General features: G+C 41.1%; 1 protein-coding gene across 5 annotated transcripts in view; it reads left to right on the top strand.

Moving 5' to 3' along the window:
* The window catches only part of Astn2 (astrotactin 2), a 986,452-nt gene that overhangs the window by 706,851 nt on the left and 258,998 nt on the right, over positions 1-20,603 (top strand). The gene's annotated exons all lie outside the window — the stretch shown is intronic.

The raw sequence follows: 20,603 nt of genomic DNA, 5'->3' as shown, positions 1-20,603 counted from the left end.
AAAAGACCTTTCGATAGCTCATCTCTTGAAGATCATACACCCAGACTTTAAATTTACATATCAATCCAGATCTTTACTCCAGGTTTCCTTTCGATTAACCTATGAAGAAGTATCCTGGAACCCCAGCCCTATTCTTAAGAGACAACAAGCATACATTTTCTTTTAACACAGCAAAAGAATTCAGAGATCTGCCTGCCTCTGATAAGCACCCAGGATAAAATAGCTGGGTGAGACCCCAATCTGAAATTTCCCTTTCTTCCACACCTGGGCCTTACCTTGCTCTGTCCCAGCCTGAGCCTGCACTCAGGAATTTCTCTGCCTTTGTACGCATAAACAAAAAGACTTAGCAGGGTGTGATCTCCTGTGACTTTATGAGTGGATGGATATGAATATGTGAAATGATTGTTTAACGTCTGTGAGTGAACAGAGAGAATAAAAGGAGGAGGAGAAAGAGGAGGATGGCCAGAGGGAAACCCAAACCCAAAGAAGCAGACAGAGTCCAGAAGCAAAGCAGCTTAAATCTTCTAAGCATAGAGTCTCCCAAGCCTTTGTGCCCTGTGAAAGAGCATTCTGTTCAAAATACCCTGGTCTTGAATTTTCTTGAACCTGGGGTATCGGGAGATGCTCCCACAGACAAACGCCCCCTTTTAAAGGTGTGTTGTCTCTATTTTATATTTCCAGGAAATTCTAGGGAATGATTTTTCATCTGAATTATCACATACATTATCAATTGCAACACTCCTGGGCTACTTTTTTGGCTGTTTGAAAGGCAGATCAGGGCATCAGGCTGGAGGAGGAGAATACCAAGATGTAGACAACTGTCGCTTCCTCTTGTGCTGACAGGTGTGGCCGAGGGCTGTTGTGAGCTAAAGAATTCTCCAGAGCTCTCTTATTTCTTGGGGGAACTTGCTTCAAAGAGAGCAAGGAGACATGAAAGGGCTTGTCCCCGGGATCTGAGACTGCCAGGGTGCCAGATGACATCCCTAGTGATTTCATAACCTGGGGCCGTTTTTTATTTCTTCTCATTTTGCCTGACCTTTCAGTAGCACTTGACAGTTTACTGCCTCCAGCTTGGTGCATTTCTGTGCTTGCTTGTATGAAACCAGATCTTTCTGTGTTCTCTCCGCCCTCCCTACCTGTTGCTCTTCATCTCCCTTTGCAGGCTTATCCTTCTCTGCCAAACCAGTAAGGCTGAACAGGAGGCATGCTTTTCTGCTCCTGGGCCACCTCTGTGCCAATCTAGTATAGTCTCTGTTGTCCCTACACTACGGCCCCACCATATGCATCACTTATGTCTTCTGTTAAACCTTCTTCCAAGGTTTGCTGTCCTGCCTGTTCTCTTGCAACATGAACTGAACCCCACAAAACCCAGTGCTTTTCTAGAATTCTAGTGAATAGTGCTATTACCTGCTTAGAGCCAGAGTCAGAACCTGGGAGTCCTCAGCACCTCTTTTTCTCTTCCTCCTCTACTCCATTTCCAAAGCATCTCAAATCTCATCAGCTTGCATTTCCTCAAAGTTCCTGGATGCTCTCATCATTTTCACCTTATTGTTGCCTTCTGACCCCGAGCAGACCATCACAGCTTGTGTCATCCCAGTGTTAGTCTCATACCTGAAGCTACTCATATTAGTCCACACCATACAACTCTCCTAACGATGTATGTGACATTCAGGTTCTCCAGAGAAACAGAGCCAGGATAATGAAACAAACACACACCCAAACACACTCACACACTCCCACCAGCATGCACACACACATACACACGTACACATGAGAAAGAGATAGCGGGAAGAGAGATAGTCATTTTGATGAACTAGTTTACACAGTTACAGAGACTATGGAGTTAGCAGGTTAGAGACTCAGATGAAATGATAATTTACTTCCAGGCTACTGGTTATATGTTGTATGTAGTTGTAGTCTGGAAACTGGCAACTTAAAGCTTAAGAAGAATCAATATTGGCATGAGGGTCCGAAAGCACAGAAGACCATCAACAAGCTTAGAGCAGTCCAGTAAGAGTCATTCTTCCAGCTCAGTTGTCAGCCTAACTGTTCTGCTGAGGCCTTCAATAGCTTAGATGAGGCCAACTCACATTAGAGAGGCCTCTCTGCTTTACACAGTCCAATAGTTTAAATAGTAACCTCATCGAAGTCATTCACTCTCACATCCCCAATGTTTGACCAGACATCTACGCTCCCACAGCCCCATCAATTTGCCACATAAACTTAACTACCACAGATTCAACCAGAGGTCTTATTATGTTGTTCACTGGTTTCAAACTCCTGAGGGTCTTTCTTATCATTGGATTGAGGATAACATCTAAGCTCATTTCTACAGCCTTAAGATCCTATAGGTGCCATCTGTCTCCATCCAAGCTCTTCCTTGCCATATGCCCATGTTCTCTACTGTTCAGTCAGATGCTAGGGCAATCTGTAGTCCTTTTGCCTTCTGGGTATTGACATTCACAGGCTGGATCACTTTAGATCCCTAAACTCACATGTTAATTTTGCAAGAGACCTTTCAAGAAGAATCAGGCTAAAGTGAGCATCTTCCTTGCACTCACCAAAGAATGTATCTCAGTGTGTAACTTTACATTCATAGCTTGTGTCAATCTCTATTACTTCACTGGAAGCTCTGTGAAGTTAGACGTTATGTTGCTTGGTAAATATTTCTGGCATCATGCTTAAGCATTGATTGGTGATGTGCATTTATTTAATTGGTGATGATTAGATAAGATTGGACAGTCATATATGTTTTAGTATCTAAGTCTAAGTGTTCTTTATATTTGTATTTTATTGGGAAAGAAAGTATACGTAGCCTTCTTGTGCCCTCAATGAGTCCCTACTTCTAGCAGAATGAAGGCTTCTGCTGTTCAGAAGTACTTTGTGGAAGATTTGAGAATACTAATTTTTTGCACGGTCTTCAGACAAGCCTGGCGCCTTTACTGCCAATCTGTATGAACTCAGGGCCTACTTTACTTTCCTCAACTGTACCATAGGTTTAAGTGCTCAGCCTAGACACAGTCATCTTTATTTCGGACCAACATAGGATAGGGTGCTGGCCAAACATCCCTTTATGTTTGCCTTGCATCCTGGCTTCTGTACAGATGACTGTAGGGTCAATCTAGCAATGAAGTATTGTTATGTCTTTTGGCAAAGTGGGAGAGATGGAGGAGGTTACATCTAAGCCGGACACCTACTTTGTAGCACAACAGAGGGGAAAGCCTACTTATTTCTTCTCAGAACCATGCAAAAAGGCGATACAGGATGTGGTTCATTAAACATAAACAGGCCCATGAGATTGCTGTTTCCACAAGATAAAATTACCAAAAAAAGCATTTGTTCCCCATTTTAGATTGTGTCCCTCTGGAACGGAACACTCTAGTCTTTTTTCTTATGGATGTGCACCAAGAACAATAATCCTTTCCATGCACTCAGCATGGTGCAACTTACAAGGCACTTTCACATAAATTACTTCATTCAATTTACTCTTCCCAGCACATCTGTAAGGTAGGCATTGCTATGTGTATTTCATACTTGAGGAAACTAAGGCTTAGAAGGGTGAGGTGATTTGTCAATGGTTCACAACAGGGAGCCTGGCAGAGCACAGATTTGAACCCAGGCAGCTTTAATTACAAAAATCAGTGTTCATCCAACTATACCACCACAATCTTAGAGAGTTCTTCGGCTGTTGTTGTGAAACCCAAGAGAGCCATTTGCTCATGTGTTCCATTTCTCTTATGGCAGCTGAAATGAAGGAAGAAAGCTAAACAGATGTAGAAATGCTCTCCTCACTAGTCTTCCTCGATACAACTTACTTCTAAATCTTAGTTTAGAGGCAGCATTATAAGGAAAAGTGACAAAAACCTGAAAAGATCATAGTGGGAAAAGACATTAGAAATCATCTAGCCGGGCCTACATTTCTCACAGGACCATTACAATCAGATGGTAATGAATGCTTGGAGAACTGTGTTGAAAGAGATTTTGGGCTAGGACCCATATCAGTAGTAAGAATACATAGATTGCTTCGCAATGTCTGCCAGGGGCTGAGACTAGGAAATAATAAGGCAATGTGTGATTTCTTTCCTTGTGTACGTTAGTCATTCCCATCCTTCTTATGGGAAAGTCAAGTTGAGGACAAATCATGCAGGATTAGTACTCATAGTCACAGCCACAAAGGGAAAAACAGTGTGCGAGGTATTTTTTAATCTTAACTATTGTAAACATTTGAATAAATTTAGACTCCTGGTTGATAAAAACTCACATATATTCATAAACAAACAGCAATAATGTTTTGGCAGACTATTTGTTATTTCACATAATATAGTGTGCATGAGTATTCATATGTGTATGTGTACATGTATGTGCAAATACATGCCTACACATATGCATAAATGCAAACATAGGGTATACCATACATGAAACTCTGGGGACTTATGGGACCTCACTGAAGGGAACAATACTTGGTAGAAAGAGTAAGAGAGTGACATTATCATTAACTTAGTTATCTTGATTCTATTTAAAGTGGAAACAAATCACATTGATTCTGTCATAGATCTAGTCCCTGGCATGGTGTGCAGGGCCTAAAAGGATTGGTTGTTAGACAGGACATCTCTGTGTCAGCTGTATTTTACCAGGAATGTGAAGTTTCCTTGGACAGAATTTTGTTCTATATTCTTCACTTTCTCAGTGAGGAAAAAAACTGTTCTGGATAGAGGATATACTCACTAACACTTTTGTCTTCCTCTGGCAAAAGTTGACCTGACCACTGTTCTCAGGGATGCCACAAAAGCTCTTTCATTTTTCGCTCTGCCTCTGGTGATGGCTTTTCTCCATTACCCCTTACTTCCCCAGCATTCTACAGTAGTGTGTTGACGTCCTAATATATGCCACACTCCATGTAATAGCTAGGAAAAACAAGGTAGGTAGGATACAGCTGCGTCTCTCAAGAAGGTCACAGTCAATCAGGGAAAGCTGACATACAGAATGTCTCAACATATTTAATTTTAATTGTTTACTTTAATTTTTGTGACATCATAATTGCAAACCTTCTCCATCTATTTTTTCCCTCTAAACCCTCCCATATGTCCCTTCTTGTTATCCTCTAATAAATACTATGACAGAGGAAGCTAGGGAATGTGTAGAAGTTTAGGAGCAGAGGTGCACAGCTAAGAGATGGCTGCTTCACTCTGCAAAGGCCTTTGAAGGGGTCTCTTTGGATGTCTAGCAGAGATGTAGGGGTGGCCTATCTAAGTGGGCATTTGTCATGAAAAAAATATACAGGAAGGAGATTGTGGGCAAGTTGAATGTGAGGAAAGTCCCAAAACGTCAGAGCACTGTTTAAACATCTTGAAACAGTTAAGATTAATAGGCCCTGATCTCTCTCGGTGATCCCAAGGAATGCCTCTGGCATTGGGTTTCTATGCCTCAGGTTACTTAGTATTTAGAGAAGGTGAAGTACCTCCATGCATAGCTGAGAAATATTACAAAGAGAAAGGATTGAGTCACCAAACAATGCAAATGAAATAAAAATAATGCACCAATTAAGGAAGCACCAATGAATAGCTGGAAACGCATCACACATGGAAGTTATCAAGATGGCATGGGGTCCTGTGATGACTAATTGGTCTATAGTAGGAACTCAACATGAGTCAATCTGTCTAATCAATAAATCACACACACACACACACACACACACACACACATCAGACTATGTGTGAAACATATGTCCCACTGTCAGATATGTGACTTGGATCAAGGCAACTCTGAGTCTGTTTCTGTAATCCTTAAAGTGAGCCTAGTAACACTTGTATTACATTATTGTTATGAGATTCATGATCAAATGAAGTGACTTTCATTGGACCTGAATATAATAAATGCCAAGGAATGCTAGCTATTATCATTCTCATTATTATTGAGATATACTTAATCCAGCAATGATCATTCATTTTATTGGTTTTCCCAAGCAAAAAGCATCATGGCGTAGCTCTTACTATTTCTAACTATAGTAGTGACAGATATCTGCTTTCTTTGCATAGCACTTATTAAGCTATGAATATTCCTCCCTGGTTAATCTGGGAGCTTTTGAAGATGAATTCTGCATGAGCCTGGTGGTGGGAACAGAAGAAAGCCGTGTTGTCCGACGGCCTAGCCTGAAGTCAAAATGGAATGGATGAACTATGCACACACAACAAAACACTGAACTTACATTGTTAAAGAAGAACACAGAGGTAAAATCTTCTCGTCACATAGCTGGTAAACGGCAGAAGCAGAATACCATTCTAAGACTGTCTGACTCCAAAATCTACATGACCCATGGCATTCCTATCACAACAGGTGCCTCGTACTGGAACTCATTATCCAGGAGGTATGCTGAATACTTCACACCTAGTTTAATCTAATTTTTACAACTTCTGTGGTTGGCACATTTATGACTGGAAATGAAACTAAATCTTATGGGGGCTTAGGAATAAAAGAATTTATCAAGAGCCAGCGAGATAGCAAATGAGCCCTTCTCTTCCTTTCTCTGTGTTTTCTGGCCTCAGCATTTTCATCATTTACATAGTCACCAGGAGTGCTTCAGAAAGTGCTCTTACTGGGAAGCAGTTCTTTCTGCAATAAATCAAAATATTTAGTCGAGGAGAGTAAAAGGGGGAATCAGATCTGTGTGATTTCAAGCCACATGATACTAGGTAGCTGGGTTTAATATCACCTTCATTTGGGGACAGAGGGCAGACTGTCAGCCAGGTCTTAGAAACCGGCATGACCCACTGAGTTGGCATGGATTTTAGTATTCACCTGGCGTGCTATCCCTGGCCTCAAGCTTCCCTCCTCAGAGCCCTGTTCTCAAGGTCCAGAGTGTCTCTCCCTTTTCTTGGATGCCCAGAATTATAGAAGCCTCTTTCTTTGTGAGATCGATGCTGAAAGAAACCCTAACATTTGGTGCATAAAAATAATTAATATTTAAGAAAATATTCTAAACGTAGAGGGAAGTAACATATTAAGAACAGCGAACTTTCTCAAAGGAAGAGGTTTTAACTCAGATGGTAGATAACTAACTCCCTTTCCTTACTAGGTTGAGAGGAAATTCAAGAGGCCATGTTTCTAATTTTCTCTCTTGACTCGGAGCAGCTTCAGTGACACAGCATCTAGACCATACCATACCGTTAAAACTGCATTCTTGAGCATTATTCTCTTCCTCTGTGACTTTGCATCAACACAAAGGAATCCAGACTTCCTCAGTTACTTCATAGTGGAGATGATTCCCTAAAGTGAAACAAGTCAGAGAGAATGAAGATCTAATCTAGGAAGCTACAGTAGTGTCCCAAGCTCAGAAACAAGAGTAGCATATTGTTCGCTTGCCCTGAGGCTAAAGAAAAGTATAAATGGATGTGAAAAAATATTCAGTTTGCATAATGGTAAAAATATATGACCCAAGCTACATAGAAAAGAAGTTTATTTACCTCGTGGTTTTGGAGTTTCAAAGTCCTCAAATCAATTAGGAATCTTTGTGTTGGTGTTCAGAGAGATGAGATGTGACTAGAAGTGGTAGGTGCTTACCCTGGAGCAAGAAGTTACATCACAAATCGGAAATGAGAGGACCACATGAGACCAGATACAGCCTTTTTAAAAAAAAATAACAATTATCTCCAGAAAATTAGTAAGGAGCCTCATTAAAAACTGCCTTCTGCAGCATTCTTCCAATAACCTGAGGCCATACCACCTAGGTCACTTACTAAAGGCTTCACTTCTCCCAAGCTTTGAAAACTAAACCTGCAATCATAACGGATACTCGGTGCAGGGACCGACTCAAACTGTGTGCAAGCTTTAGCAAATAAGGCCTTTATGAATCACGGGAAGTGGATGGTAAGAGCTAATGAAATGGCTAGAGGAGGTTCCAGGCCTCCAGGCTCTGCAGCCTGAATGGCTACTGGTGCTCCTTAGGTGGAGTGAGGAATGAGCATTAGATCTGGTAGAGCTGAAGTCAGCTTGAGCATGCTGAGTCTGGGCTACTAAGACTATAAAATTGGCAAAACTAAAAGACAATTAGCTATACACCAATCCACCGTGGAGAAGGCTAAGAGCTGAAAATTAGAGAACTGGGACCCAGTTACAAAAGATGATGAAATCACAGAAGACAATATCTCCCAGAATAAAAGTTAAGTTCCTCTTTGCAGTTTGTTCCTCTGGGGAGCTACTCCTCCACCAGACTCTATATTGTTTGTGACATTTTATTTATATAGTCTTTATTGCATCCAGAAAGGCTGCTTCTGCTGTTTCGTTTGGGCTTAGTTTTATTTGCACAAAGCATTATAAGATATTTAAGAAGAGTCTCCATACCAAATGGCTGGAAATCATTGATGAGAGAAAAAGGGTATCACGGCTCTTGTCCTTGGAGTAGAATGGAAGGGTTTTGTTTGATTTATTTTTTTTTCTTCATTTCACTTGCAATTACTGTCTCTGACTGGCTCTGGTACATCCATTCCTCATTCTATGACCTTTTTTGCAATGTATCAATTAGCGCAAGCTTACTCTTCTAGATCCAGCTTCTAAGTCCCGGATCAGGTGAGAGGATGTGTGGATCCTATCCATCTGTATCCCTCAAGCCATGCCATTTAACTTTATCCCTGATGTCTTTATAGAATCATTAAGCAAGTCAAACAACTTTCACATCCCGAGGCTTAAGAGATTTATAGGTTTAGTATTTTTAAGTTTCAATATTGAATGCCATTCCACATGCGGCTGCTCTGAAATTAAACTTAACCACATTCTCATATATCATATTATGAAGTCATTTTCAATATTCAACTCTGAAGCTTTGTTGTCTCTGTGAAGTAGGGAGTGTACCCCCCACACACCAAATAATATTGAGGCTTGTGGTAAAACTTACACGTTGCAGGATATGAAATGATGTATTGCTTATATAATGAAGCTTTTGAGGAAAACCTGAGGGGGCAGGTTCAGCTTCAGAGGACAGGAAAGGAAACTAGTTTAGCTTGTTGTTCATTTTTGTGATTGTATTTTAATTACAAGATTCTTTTCTTATCCCCTTCTCTCTCCAAACCCTCCAGAATACTCTCCCATTTATTTATTTGATTATTTTATTTATGTGCATTTCAAATGTTGTCCCCCTTCGCCATCTCCCCTCAGCAACCCCCAATCCCATTCCCCTATCTCCATTTTCTCTAAGAAAGCACTTCCCCAACCACCCACCCAGTCCAGCCTCACTACTCTAGCATTCCCCTTCACCGGGGCAACAAGCCTCCACAGGACCAAGTGCCTTCCCTCTCGTTGATGCCAGATAAGGCAGTCCTCTGCTATATATGTAGCAGGAGACATGGACCCACCCACATAAACTCTTTAGTTTGTAGATCCCAAGGTAGGGTGGTCTCTGGATGACCTTTGTGTCATCGTTGGCTTTTTTTTTTTTTTTGTCTCTGCGTTTTCTTTAGACAGTACCAATTCTGGATAACTGAGATGGGTAAGTGGCCCTTTCCCTCAACTGAGGGTCATGCCTATCTACTGGAGGTGGTCTCTACAGGTTCTATCTCCCCTCTGTTGGGTATTTCTGCTAATGTCATCCCCACTGGGTCCTGGGAGCCTCTCAAATCCCTAGGCTCTGGGACTTTCTTGTGGTTCTCCCTTCCTCCCCGTTCACTATCCCTACTGCTACATATTTCTATTCATCTCCTGACCCTCTGGACTCCTCTACTGTCTTTTCCCATACCTGAACTTCCCCCACCCCGTTTTCACTCCCCCTTCTTTCTTCCACCAAGGACCCTCCCTCCCTCTATTTTTGGGATTATTTTGTTCCCCCTTCTAAGTGGGACTGACTCATCTAAACTTTGGCCTTCCTTCTTTTTAAGCTTCACATAGTCTGTGAGTTATATCATGGGTATTCTGAGCTTTGGGACTAATAGCCACTTATCAATGAGTATACACTATTTATGTCCCTTTGTGTGTGGGTTACATCACTCAGTATTATATTTTCTGGTTACACCCATTTGCCTGCAAAATTCATGAAGTCATCATTTTAAATAGCTGAGTAGTAGTATTCCATTGTGTAAATGTACCATTTTCTGTATCCATTCTTCCATTGAGGGACATCTTGGTTGTTTCCAGCTACTGGTTATTATAAACAAGGCTGTTATCAACATAGTGGAATATGTGTGCTTGTTATATGTTGGAGCTCATTTTGGGTATATGCCCAGGAGTGATATAGCTAGGTCTTCAGGTAGAACTATGTCCAATTTTTTGAGGAACCACCGGATTGATTTTCAGAGTGGTTGTACAAGCTTGCAATCCCACCAGCAATGGAGGAGTGTTACTCTTTTCCCACATCCTTGTTAAAATCTGCCATCACCTGAGTTTTTGATCTTAGCCATTCTGATTGGGTATAAGGCAGAATCTCAGGGCTGTTTTGATTTGCATCTCCCTGATGAATAAGGATGTTGAACATTTCTTTCAGTGCTTCTTGGCCATTTGAGATTCTATGGTTGAGATTCTATTTATCTCTATACCCCATTTTTAAATTGAGTTATTTTGTTTTTTGGAGGTTTGGAGTTTTGGTTTGTTTGTTGTTGTTTTTGTTTTTGTGTTTTTATATTAGCCCTCTATTGGATGTAGGGTTGCCAATTTGTCCTATTGACTGTGTCTTTTGCCTTACAGATGCTTTTCAGTTTTTTGAGGTCTGATTTATCAATTGTTGATCTTAGAGCCTGAGCCATTGGCGTTCTGTTTAGGAAATTTCCCCCTGTGCCAGTGAGTTCGAGGCTCTTTCCCACTTTTCTCTTCTATTTAATTCAGTGTGTCTGGTTTCATGCTCAGATCCTTGATCCACTTGGACTGGAGCTTTGTGCAAGGTGACAAATATGTATCTATTTTCATTTTTCTACATACAGATTGCTAGTTAGACCAGCACCATTTATTGAAGATGCTTTCTTTTTTCCATTGAATATTTTTGTCTTCTTTGTTGAAGATCAAGTTTCCATAAGTGTATGGGCTTATTTCCGGGTCCTCAATTCTATTCCACTGTTCAATCTGTCTGCCTCTGTACCAATACCATATGCTTTTTACTACTAGTGCTCTGTAGTTCAACTTGAGGTCAGGGATGGTGATTCCCCCATAAGTTCTTTTATTGTTAAGAATTGTTTACACTATCTTGGGTACTTTGTTTTCCCATATGAAATTGAGAATTGCTCTTCCCATGTTTGGGAAGAACTGTGTTGGAATTCTGATGGGGATTGTGTTGAATCTGGAGATCGCCTTTGGTAGGATGGCCATTTTTTCAATGCTAATCCTACCAATTCATGAGTATGATAGATCTTTCCATCTTCTGAGGTCTTCTTTGATTTTCTTTTCCAGTGATTTGAAGTTCTTCTTGTACAGATCTTTCACTTGCTTGATAAGAGTTACAACAAGATATTTTACACTGTTTGTGGCTAGTGTGAAGGGTGTTGTTTCCTTAACTTCGCAAACAGTGATACCTTGACTTCTTCTTTTCCAATTTGAATCACCTTTGATCTTTTGTTGTCTTATTACTCTAGTTGGAACTTCAAGTACTATATTGAATTGATACAGAGAGTGGGCAGCCTTGTCTTGTCCCTGATTTAAGTGGGACTGCTTCAAGTATCTCTCCATTTAATTTGATACTGGTAGATGGTTTGCTGTATATCGCTTTGTTTATATTTATTATGTTTATCTATTATTATTAAGAGCCTTGAATTTCTGATCTCTCCAATATTTTTAACATGAGGGGTGTTGCAGAATTTCTCCGTGTCCTCCCTTAAATTCTTGGCCTCTTTTTCATCAAATCTTATTGCAAGGATGTATGTGTCCTGCCCCCCAGCTTTAATCAGTTGCCTGTAGTTCCTTATGTAAAAGTGAAGCCTCCCACGCTTTTCCCCACCCACTGTGGCATGCACATTGGCGTCCTCATTGTTCAGCCAGTTTGGCTTTTATGCAGTTGCGGTGATGCAAAGTGTAGGGTGTAGAATGGGGCTGAACTTGGTCCCATAGCTTGTGTGGAACTTACCTAGCTTGAACTCTGCTCTGGCAGCCAAGGTGGAAACACTTATGCTTTTTTATCAGTTTGCCCATCTGGGAGTCTGAAGAGAAGAGGGACAGAGGGCTTGAGGAGCTTTCTGAAATTTTTATCAAAGGTAGATTCAGGATCTTATTGTAATCTACTCCCAACATTTGATGGGTAAAATATGCAGTGTTAAATGGAATTTGAACTTGCTTAAGTAACAGTTGTGGCCGTCTATGAGGACTGCATCGTGAATCTGACCGTGAGTACTTTTACAAGAGGTCAACTATGAGAGGGGAAATGAGTGCATTGTCACTGATAGTCATGTCTGGACTGCTAGACAGAGTGAAGAATGCCTTTACATAGATGGTGTATGTGTGTAGCTCTCATTTCCATTACGGAAGGCAATTCAGTGTTGTTCTCTAAAGAGGTAGTCATAGGTAAGGACCTGCATTTGCTGCCATTGGTACAGCAAATGAACAGATCACTAGCAGTGTTCCAAGAGTATGTAGACCTGGGACAGTGAGGCGGATTGCAGACAAGGGTACCCGGTGCTTAAAAAACCACGTGTGCCTATTCCTGGGTTGTATTCTGCTGTTAGGAACATTCCAGCTCAGGCCTAAAACCTAGCAGCTTTCCAACAAGCTTCATTGCTTATCATGCCGGTGCACACCATTTAAGAAGTATATAAACATGCTCTGTTGTTAATTCAGTTAAGTTCAAGGAATAGCTTTCCAAGGGTCTGGGAATGAAACAACGTTCACCAGTAAAAAGGTCCCAGCAAGGGAGGACTAGAGGAAACCTTCTACAACATATGGACTATGCCATATTCCTCTATCGTATAGCAAACATCTTTCACTAAGCTTTTGGATGCTGTTTCTATTGCCCGAAGTTTGAAAGGCAGTATAACGTAGTTAAGTCTCAGACTCAGATCCCATGGCATCCAACCCATGCTAGAACTGCCCAGTATGTAGGCAGTGGTTTTACTATAATAGCAGAAAGCATGGAGCTAAGGAGTTATCAGTTGTAAAGAGATGACTTACAGCTATGATCCATAGACCTTCAGAGGCCTAAGAAATTCCAAAGCATTGACATGGAAGACTATATTACAATTCTAGAGCTTCTTGTTGCACAGAAGGCCAGTTAAGGTGAGGCCCATTTGTGAGGCACTAGACAAATGTAATAAGTAAAACACCGAGTGAGATATGTTGTCTTCAGAAGTTACAATTTTCAGGAAGTTGACTGATGTGGCAATAAGGTTTCTGGTTTTTTTTTAATCTTTTTTTTAAAGGTTTATTTATTTCTTTTTATATGAGTACACTGTAGCTGTCTTCAGACACACCAAAAGAGGGCATCAGATCCCTGTTAAGGATGGTTCTGAGCCACCATGTGGTTGCTGGGAATTAAACTCAGGACCTCTGGAAGAGCAGTTAGTGCTACTTAACTGATGAGCCATCTCTTCACACACACACACACACACACACACACACACACACACACACACACCTGCAGTTAGTGCTACTTTACTGATGAGCCATCTCTACACACACACACACACACACACACACACACAGCAATACTTTTTTTTTTATTAACATGAGTATTTCTTATATACATTTCGAGTGTTATTCCCTTTCTCGGTTTCCGGGCAAACATCTCCCTCCCCCCTCCCCTTCCTTATGGGTGTTCCCCTCCCAACCCTCCCCCCATTGCCGCCCTCCCCCCAACAGTCTAGTTCACTGGGGGTTCAGTCTTAGCAGGACCCAGGGCTTCCCCTTCCACTGGTGCTCTTACTAGGATATTCATTGCTACCTATGAGGTCAGAGTCCAGGGTCAGTCCATGTATAGTCTTTAGGTAGTGGCTTAGTCCCTGGAAGCTCTGGTTGCTTGGCATTGTTGTACATATGGGGTCTCGAGCCCCTTCAAGCTCTTCCAGTTCTTTCTCTGATTCCTTCAATGGGGGCCTATTCTCAGTTCAGTGGTTTGCTGCTGGCATTCGCCTCTGTATTTGCTGTATTCTGGCTGTGTCTCTCAGGAGCGATCTACATCCGGCTCCTGTCGGTCTGCACTTCTTTGCTTCATCCATCTTGTCTAATTGGGTGGCTGTATATGTATGGGCCACATGTGGGGCAGGCTCTGAATGGGTGTTCCTTCAGTCTCTGTTTTAATCTTTGCCTCTCTCTTCCCTGCCAAGGGTATTCTTGTTCCCCTTTTAAAGAAGGAGTGAAGCATTCACATTTTGATCATCCGTCTTGAGTTTCGCTTGTTCTAGGGATCTAGGGTAATTCAAGCATTTGGGCTAATAGCCACTTATCAATGAGTGCATACCATTTATGTCTTTCTGTGATTGGGTTAGCTCACTCAGGATGATATTTTCCAGTTTCAACCATTTGCCTACGAATTTCATAAAGTCATTGTTTTTGATAGCTGAGTAATATTCCATTGTGTAGATGTACCACAGCAATACTTTTTATCATGTGTGATTCAGTGATCCATCTCCCTTGATGATTTTTTTTTTTTTTGGTGAATATTTGCTTGCCCTCATTGAATGTGTCACATGAATCTTTTGGAGAGTGATGTGATCATTTGATGTCATCACCATGCTCCTGAAGATGAATATAGTTGGGATGTATAAACAAAGACTGGGTGAGGGCATAGTCACGATTTACCCTCCCCACAGGTATTCCAGTAAAAGGGTACTGTGTCCATTGAAGGTAAGGGCAAACTGGCTTAGGCTGTTAAAACAGGCACAGAAACCTAACCTTCCCTTTTCAAACCTAAAAATGTAAAGTATTTATTTACCAGTTGGTAATCAGATAGAGTTAGTAATATTGACAATAATTACCATGGTACCCTTAACAGGTGTACCCTCAGCATTTAGATATTAAGATCACAACAGTCCGCTGGGAGGAGCCATTTGTTACATGTAGATTTGAAAACAGTGGAAATTGAGCCATTAGGTGGTGAAGCTGTGGGGATAATAATTCTTCTCTAAGTAGGTCTGGTATATGGTTTCAAACCTCAAAGGCCTTCTTTTCATTTAAACCAGGCCACATTAACCATTTTACTTAACAGGAGGATGGGCAAGTCCATGTGGTCCCATTTTGGCAAGGTAACTGCTTACCATTCAAGATTTAATTGTACTTTATTACTCATTAGGCCAACATGTCTATGCCCACTATGGGATAGTTAGGGTTATGGGTGCTGTGGGTGATGAGAAATTTAGTCAAGACAGTATTTTTGTTCACTGAAATGAGATATACCCAGTTTTCTTCCTTACATGTCCTGAAATGTTCTCAGTAGATGCCCTGAGATTATGGGGCATCCTGTTTAAATTTAGGGGAATTCTCAGATATAGCTATACTTTGAGTCCCACAATTAAGGACACAAAATTTTGCCCATTTTAGCAATCATTAAAAGTTAATTTGCAAGGTTGGTTGTAGAGATACAAAAACCAATTAGCAGCTTTAATCTTGTTTATGTGTGTCTATATAAATCATTTTAGTAAAGTGTGCAGTTCCAACTGGGTCAAATTATGGACTTGTTTCTTTTATTGCTGTTGTCTGTCCTTCTGTATTAAAGTGTTTGCGCAATTGTTGGCTTTAACTGGGTGGGGAGTCCTAGCTAACTTCCTTATGTTTCTTCTTCTAGTCTGAGATCTGTTATCAGCAGAACCAAGATCTCCTGACTACAATAGCTACCTAAAAAGGCTTAAGGATGCCTGGCTTAAGTCAGTTTTTAATTCATCCATTGGCCACACTGCACGGGTGCTATGGATGCATTGGGAGTACGTCTTCTCCAAGTAGATCTGATATATGGGTTTCAAACTTCAGCGCTGACTCTGAGAAATCACAGTTGTACATTCTATGCAGTCATCTGGACCCATTTGCTTTTAGGACTATGGGCTATCATATTCTATACAGCTTTCCTCTACATCAGTGACTTACAGGCTCCAATATGCACAGGCTATATAATTTCCTGTGAGTGTTGTACAGAATGGAGTTAATGCCTGTTAACGACAACTGAGGAAAGTGGCAGGCTAAGAGTCATTCTTTGAGTCTCAGTGTCAGTTAACAGCTCAGGTTTGATACATTATGAGCAGAATTAGTGTTTTGTTCCTAACTGGCCATCAAATCTTCCAACCTAGTCGAGTACATCTATGATGGGTTGATGGTTGGCAAATGCAGCCAGTCAGCACAGCAAAGGTGACAAAGGGCGTGCTATCCTTCCAGGACCAGTTAGCGAGCAGAACTAAACTCCGAGAAGCCCCTAATAGTAGTGACTGCCTCACCTCCCAGCTTGCTGTGTCAACGGCTATAGCCATTCCTACAAAGTAGACTCTTTTTCTTTTAAAACCACAAACTTATTTCTAATGTTGAAGTCAATAAGTCAATAGTATCATTCTCACATGAAATAGACATAAAATGTTTATTATCCGAGTCTTTCTGGAGGGAACCAGTACTCCTAGATGGTCCAAGAATAGCTTGAGAAGGCCAATCAGACCAACTTGCCTTTAGTAGCTTGGAGGTAGGAAGGACAAGGAAAAACAATTGAGATTTCCTACCAGTATGTCTAGTTACAGGGCAAAAGCAATAGTGAATTGCAAAACTTCCAGCAAAAATTAAAAAAAAAAAAAAAGATGGAAACTCTACTACAAAGAGTACAAGGCTCCTTTTGGTCTATGCTTTTGAGAAGTGGTTTCACGCTAGTTCATGGCAGAAACATAATTTAGGGGACAATACCTAATCAGAGAGTCCAGCTAACTGTATTTTTGCTCTCCACCAAGGAGACTCCAAGATTCTGATGAGAAACGCAGCCTTGCTGAGCCTCAAATGCTCAATGACCGGTGAAGCTGAGCCCTGGATAACGAACCCTTGATAGTTACAGGGCACGTGGACTTCTTGAGATCTGTGGGTTTCTCATCCTGCTCTGGTTTTGTTAGTACAATCCCACTCTTCCCTTTAACAATCCGCTTTTGTCTGTAGCGTCAGCCATACTTAGAAGGCACTTTAACAGAGTCCCTCAGCCAGCATTTTTGCGGTAGCCCTTGGAATACTTCGCCTTATACCATTCATCTTAGCCTTCAGAGTTTGTACGGTTTACATTATTCTGTTTTGGCAGCTAGACTACAAGCTAACTGACTGGGAGGCTCATGATTGATCTGTCTTTGCACTCATTATTCATACAACTATTGCTGATAATACGGTAGATGTCTCTTGTGTTTAATGAGCAGGCGGGTGAATAAATATTATCTCAGGCCCTATTATTTTTGAAAATATGCAATGTTGTCATAGTTATAACCAAGTAAACAGTAAATCACTAGAGGGAACTTCTGATTTCAATAGTACAGAAGACAAAAGCCCATGCATTTGACATTACAAACTGCTCCTGTCTTTCCGCTCGGATTTCTGTGAGTCACTAAATTTTCCTTTGGTGCTGGGGTTGAGATTGTTTCTTCACCAATTCCTATCATCCTTGTGACACAAATGACAGTAGCGTTCAGGTCCATTATCCAGTTCACATATGATTTCAGCAGTGCCCTGTATGTAGACTTGCCACATTATACCTACCATGTCTTTACAATTGTCCCGGGAAGTGGGAACCAGAACCATTACGGGACATAGGAAGAAAGTGTGACTGCCAGGCTCTGTGAGTGGTCACAGAGCTACTAAGCTGGAAACAGGACCAAGTGACACATATCCCTCTTCTAAAGTCCAGGATATAACCATGTCTTAACACTCCCTCCTTAGAATGTGATTTGAGGCTTTAAGGATTCAATGACTACTAGACTGAAGGGAAACTCATTTCAGGCTAGCTGAAGAATAGCAAAACGCATGATTCTAAGTTAAAATGTGTTCTTCCGTGCACTTACATATGACTATAGATTGTCATTTAATATCCTGACTGCCCGAATCCATCTATCTGAGTTAAGATGTTACCTTTTTTTTTTTTTTTTTAAACTGAAATTAGACTAGGATCTATGAAGCTTTGCAAGTGAGACAAGGTACTGTGAATGAATGAGTTCTGCTTTGCTGTTCCAGCAAGCCACTCTTGGGCCAACAGGTTTTTTAATTAAGAAGCTAGGCCAGATAGAACAAATGGTTGCTTCACCAACACAGGCCTGGATTTCTTGTCAGCATTTATACAAAAAGTACAGATCAACTTCCCACAAAAGGGAAGTCTTTGCCCTCTACAATAAAGGTTATTTTCTTAATTGGGCACTTTTACATATACCTTGGCATTATTATCTTTTAATTCTCCTAACCTTCACCCATTGAAATACAGACCGTCACTTCCTTTTATCAGATAGAGAAACAGTAACTTAGCAGGGTTACAACTGGCTAATAACTGAGACAAAGTGACACAAACTGCAGCACGAAACAATTGGACTGAGGTGAGGCAGGTTTTGAAGTTCAGGTTTTTTTTTTCCATTGTTTTCTACTTTCCATGAACACACAATAAAATTATAGCAAATAATATGCAAAGTGCAAAGACACCGGGGGAGAAGTCAAGCACAATTTATGTTGGGGAAACATTAAGGTCATAGCTAAAAGGGAATTTACTAGTCTCTCCCAATTGCCTGTTGTGTACTGAAACTGATGTGTTGAGATTACCTGTAGCCCTACAGCTAGTTATACATGAGATAGAGCTGCAAGTAAGACACAGGCCTGAAAATAACCAGTGATCTTCCCCCTTGAAAATACTGTTGGTCCCAGGACTGCCTCGTTAAGGTTGCATTGAGATGGGATTCCATCAGCATTGATACTGACAAGATAAAGCTACAGTCTGCAGTCTCACAGTCTATTTTGCTTAACTGCTTTCTGTCTTACCACTGCCCTGCTTGTAAAATTCCTTCAAGCACCGTTTCATGACTGGGATTTGTTATACAATCCCCTATGGGGCTGTATTTCCTCATTTGTAAACCAACCTCCTGCCCAGATAAGGAGGGAAAATCTGAGTCTCAGATTAGACCTGCCTTCCAAACCTTAAGAAGTCATCAGTTGGGACTATGCAAATCATGTGACCACTCCAGCATTACTTGCCTTCCAGCAGCAACGCTGCAAAATTCAAGCCAAATTCACTGTGATTTACAGGAGTGGTGCTCTGTATTCTTGAAGAGTGAACTGTATTCTTGCTATAAGTCACCCTGTATATGGTCTGCAGAGGACACACTGGCAGAACAGGGGAGTTCGAACACTCTAGACAAGATGCTAGAATAACAAAAAAGTTAGAAAGATTAATAGTTGCATTTTTCCTTAACCTATAGTGGATGTTAAACAAACCCAAACGGAATGAAAATGAACCTCTCTTCCTGACTTCTCCAAGAATGATAAGAGAACAAAGGTCAGACCAAGCAATCGACTGTCACTTGCTTCTCTTCTAAATCTTTCAAAGGGCTTGACTGGGAATGTCTCTTTATCCAATGTAGAAGATGCCCTAGGAAGCTTCAGAAACCAGGTAGAAACATGAATAATGAAGTGATGGCATATTTTAAATGAGGCACAGTGCTATATGCCGGCCTCAGTAAAGCTCAGCCCCATGGACAAATAACAATGACATGGGAATTTATGTAAAACTAGAACTATTAACTAGCCTGTAGAGAGGACCAGGCAGATAAACCTATTAGGGCACTTATGGCTGGGGGAGGAAACCACTGAGGAAGGCTCCAGTGGCCAAATGAAAGCAGGAGAGCATGAAAGGAGGGGGAAAGACAGTTTGATGTGGATGGAAGGCACAAGCTGACAGCACCAGGCAGCCTGGCGCATCTAAACCCGCACAGCTAAATGGCTCGTATTCCGCAAGTCCTTTGGGAACCTGGTCAGGTGTTTTTACATCCATATTCTTTTACCTTTCCTATATACAGAGGCCTTATTTTTTCTTTTTTTCTTTGTTAAGCAAATTGTCTAGTCTACAAGCTAATACAATGGAATTGTTAAGTCTTGTAGCTTGATGGCTTTCAGGAAGGGTACTATCAGCTCCTAAAAGTTTGCAGTAGTAGCAAAGAAGTTGTGGTAAGGACTACCCACTGCCCGCCTCCCAAGTTTGCAACTAGAGCCATTGCTCTTAATTGATTTTACAGGACAGACTTGCATGTGACATTTCATTTGTCTAAGACGGCTGCTGCTCTGAAGGACAGAAACCCAACGGTTATGATTAAATGTTTTTTTGAGCCACAATCTGTTTATTTAAACAAGGCTGCAAACTATTCGTCATGGCCTGAAATATCAAAAGAGAAAATCAGCTAGTTCAGCCCAGCAGACACCTGCTTTATTTGAAAGGCAAAGCAAGGCTGTGCTGTAGAGATGGAGGTGACTGGAGGGTTCCTGGCCCTCTTATCTTACCAGCAGCACTGTAGTCGTGAGCCACTTCACATTGTGTGACAAAGGTTTCCATCACTGTTAGTACCTCCACCAGGTCCCCACCCTCAGTAAAAACAGATCGACTGCTAGGAACCACCACTGATGATTTGAAGTGACTGAGCCATTTTGTATAATGTATAATTTAATTGGATTAATTTCTTCTCAATTCTATAAACTTGGAATATCAGATGTAATTTCATAATCCAAATATGGAGCCT

Source organism: Rattus norvegicus, chromosome 5 (genome assembly GCF_036323735.1).
Source record: "Rattus norvegicus strain BN/NHsdMcwi chromosome 5, GRCr8, whole genome shotgun sequence".
Classification (NCBI taxonomy): Eukaryota; Metazoa; Chordata; class Mammalia; order Rodentia; family Muridae; genus Rattus; species Rattus norvegicus.
The sequence above is the reverse complement of the archived record's forward strand: the minus strand, read 5'-3'. Positions and strand labels throughout refer to the sequence as shown.